This window comes from Ailuropoda melanoleuca, chromosome 1 (genome assembly GCF_002007445.2).
Source record: "Ailuropoda melanoleuca isolate Jingjing chromosome 1, ASM200744v2, whole genome shotgun sequence".
In the NCBI taxonomy this organism is placed as follows: Eukaryota; Metazoa; Chordata; class Mammalia; order Carnivora; family Ursidae; genus Ailuropoda; species Ailuropoda melanoleuca.
The window spans coordinates 154,163,673-154,167,790 of NC_048218.1; the positions used below are offsets into that span (position 1 = coordinate 154,163,673).

Genomic DNA, 4,118 nt, shown 5'->3' on the forward strand with positions numbered 1-4,118 from the left:
GTGGTGAAAGGATGGTAGAAAACATGGTAAATTTCCAAAGCCATATGTACAGTAGGCTTTTTGAATAAACAGGCCAGATGGGAGCAGGGGGATAGAGAGGTCTAGGAAGGACATATCAAGGGAGAAATAATGAAACTTATAGATGTATATGAAGTATCTGACCATATTGAAAATCATTTTACAGTTCTGTCAGAACATTTGGGTGCTTTAATTAGTGATAAATATACAGAAAAAAAAGCAATTGAAGAGAATGAGGTAACTCCAGGATAAAGGAAAACTCATATAAACAATGAAGTGTTAGTGTCTTTAGTACAGAAATGAAGTGTGAGAATTCTGACAATGGCCCAACTGAGAGCAATATCTGCAAAACCATAAAAATGTAAACATTGAAATTTGACTTAACCAGGATACTGGATATTAGTATTTTAAAAGAATGGGTATAGAAGTGGAGTCACAATGGGAAGAAGAAATGTATGACCTAAATCCTCTTCTATAAGCCAATAAGTAATGTCTAAAAGTGAAAAATGAAGGAATAGCTCTAGAAATTATATTAGAAATGTGGAGATAATTTTTTAAGAAAGAGTAGGATGGGGGTAAAAGGGAAGTAGTAATTAATGATGGCAAAAAGGGTATTTTTTATTAATGCCTTTGTAGTACTGCTGGATATCTAAAAACAAGAAAGAATTGGTCAATTATATCAAAGCAAGTTCTTTCTCCCTTTCTCTTTTTCTTTTCCTCTTCCTTCCTTCCTTTCCTTCCTTTCCTCTCTCTGTTTCTCTCTCCCTCATTCCCTCCCTCCCTTTCTCTCTCTTTCTTCTTTTTCTTTTCTTTTTTTTCTTTTTCTTTCAAATACTTTAATCAAAACCCATCAGAGAAATGGAGATAGCTTAGTTCTGTAACACAGTGTTGTGTTTTAAAAAATAGGTCAGTAATTGTATATGAGAGTATAAACTGCTAATACAAATTAAACAATCACATAATTTTTCCACATTTAAAACAGAATAAGATTCCATGTAAACACAGCACCTTTGTGACATTTTTAACTTCAGTATTCCTCTCGTTCTTCCTCACCCTCTCCTTCAATAGAATCCACACCAACTTCCTCATTAGTCATGTCCCCGTGGTCTCAGAAAACTTTCCTTCCTCCATATCCTCACCCATATGCCAGTGAACACAGGCACACTTGGCATACATCAGGTCAAACTTGCAGTCCAGGTGAACCCAAGCCTCAGCAATGACTGTGATTGCCCAGCAAGCACACTCTCACTGTACTTTGGCCAGATTTCCACCAGGTACCATGGTGGGAGACTGGTAATTAATATCAACTTTGACCCAGTGGAGCACCAGTCCACAGACCGGATTGGATGCTGGGTCTTTCTGGTGGCATTGCCAGAAAAAACATCTTTGGGAAACATGTTACCATGGTACAACAGGCAGCAAGCCATGTAATTACCATGTCGAGGGTCACAATTCACCATCTGCTTGGCTGGCCCAAAACACTCATTGGTGATCTCTGTTACAGAAAGCTGTTCATAGTAGGCTTTTCAGCAGAGAAGGCAGGGGGAGTGGATGCAGTGATGGGGTACCAGGTTGGTCTGGAATTCTGTCAGATCAACATTCAGGGCTCCATCAAATCTGAGCGAAGTGGCGATGGAAGACACAATTTGACCTATCAGCCTATTCAGGTTAGTATAGGTTAGGTACTCAGTACTGAGTTTTCAGCACAGATGTCACAGATAGCCTCACTGTTCACCCTGAAGGCACCATCAGTGTGCTCCAGGGTGGCGTGGGTGATGAGGTTAGAGTTGTGGGGCTCAACTGCATCTGTGAAAACCTGGAGGGCAAGGTAAATGGAGAACTCTAGTTTGGACTTCTTGCTATAATCAAGAGAGAGAGATGTTTTATCAGCAGGAAGGTAAACCCCAAACCACCTCCCCCTCCAAAGCTTTGGAAAACCAAGAAGCCCTGAAGACCTGTGCACTGGTCAGCCAGTTTCCAAATTCAGTCCAAGACTAGGTCAATGATCTCCTTGCCAATGGTGTAGTGCCGTCAGGCATAGTTAATGGCAGCATCTTCCTTGCCTGTGATGAGATGCTCAGGGTGGAAGAGTTGGCGGTACATGCCACTGCAAACTTCATTAATGACTGTGGGTTCCAGATCTACTACCCTGGGCACATGCTTGCCAGCAACTCATTCACTGAAGAAGTTGTTGAAGGAGTCCTATACTCCCCCAATGGTCTTGTTACTTGGCATCTGGCCAATGTGCTGGATGCTGTGTTCCAGGCGAAAGAGCTTCCATCAGGCACTGCCTATCTGTACACCAGCCTGGCCAACGTGGATGAAGATGCATTCACACATGGCTGCTGCTTTGCGGCTGCTAAGCAGATGGCGGAGAGGAAGAAGAGACATTTTTGCTTCTTACAGCACAACTGTTAGGCGATTGATGTGAGAGAACCTGCCACAGGTCCTATATTTAAAAGGCCTATGTATAATCAGAACTTAGCCATTTACTAACTTTAACTCCATAAACTTCCATGTGCCTCAATTTTTTTTTCCTTCTTAAAATAGGGATGATAAATGTAACTACCTAAAAGAGGCATGAAAGATGACAAATGAACTAATACATGTAAGATTTATTTTAAGTACATACTTTGATAAAAGAGCAATTACACTTTGTTTTACAATATTGTTTATATTCCCTATGCTGTGCTTCTCATCTCTATAACTTATTTTATAACTGTAAATGTGTACTACTTCACCTATTGTACCCATCTTCTACACACCTCCCTTCTGGCAACCACCAGGTGTTTTGTTGTTTTTGTTTTTTTTAAAGATTTTCTTTTATTTATTTGACAGAGAGACAGCCAGCAAGAGAGGAAACACAAGCAGAGAGAGTAGGAGAGGAAGAGGCCGGCTCCCAGTGGAGCAGGGAGCCTGACGTGGAGCTCGATCCCAGGACCCTGGGGTCATTACCTGAGCCAAAGGCAGATGCTTAATGACTGAGCCACCCAGACATCCCAGGGTTTTTATTTTTATTTTTATTTTTATTTTTATTATTTACCCATAGCTGTTGACCCATCCTCCACCTACCTCCCCTCTGGTCACCATCAATTTGTTCTCTATAGCTAAGGGTCTGTTTCTCGGTTTTCTCTCTTTTCCCCCCACCATGTTCATTTGTTTTGTTTTTTTAAATTCCACATATGAGGGAAACCATATGGTATTTGTCTTTCTCAGTCAGACATATTTCACTTAGCATAATACTCTCTAGGTCCATCTAGGTGGTCACAAATGGCAAGATCTCATTATTTTTTATGGCTGTGTAATATTCCAGTGTGTGTGTGTATACACATACATACCACATCTTTATCCATTCATCTCTTGATAGACAGTTGGGTTGCTTCCATATGTTGGCTATTATAGATAATATTGTACTAGATATAGAAGTGCATATATCTTTTCAAATTAGTGTTTTTGTATTCTTTGGGTAAATACCCAGTAATGGAATTACTGGATTATCTGGTAATTCTATTTAATTTTTTTTTTAGAACCCTTCATTTTCCAGTGACTGTACCAACTGACCTTCTCACCACCAGGACTCAAGATTCTCTTTTCTCCACATCTTCATGAACACTTGTTATTTCTTGTCTTTTTGATATTAGTCATTCTGATGGATGTAAAGTCATATCACACATGGCTTTGATTTGCATTTCCTTGATGATTAGCTATACTGATCATCTTTTCAATTGTCCATTGGCCATACATGTCTTTGGAAAAAAATGTCTCTTAAGATCCTCTGCCCATTTTTTTTTCTAAATTGGATTTTTTTTTGGTGTTGATTTGTAGGAGTTTTTTTTTTTTTAGATTTGAATAAAGTTGACACAATATCCCATTAGTTTCAAGCATACAACATAGTGATTTGACAAGTTTACACATTATGCTATGTTTACTACAAATATAGCTACCATTTGTCACCATACAACACTATTACAATATCACTGACTATATTCCTGCTGCTATGCCTTTTATTCCCATGACGTATTCATTCCACAACTGAAGGGCTGTATCCCCTACTTCCCGTCACCCATTTTGCCCATCCTCCCATTCTCCTGCCCTCTGGC

The 4,118-nt window shown here is 39.6% G+C and overlaps 1 pseudogene; it reads right to left on the bottom strand.

The window, feature by feature from the left end:
* Positions 1-1,045: 1,045 nt before the first annotated feature.
* On the bottom strand, positions 1,046-2,358 carry LOC109491080 (annotated as a pseudogene).
* Positions 2,359-4,118: the final 1,760 nt, after the last annotated feature.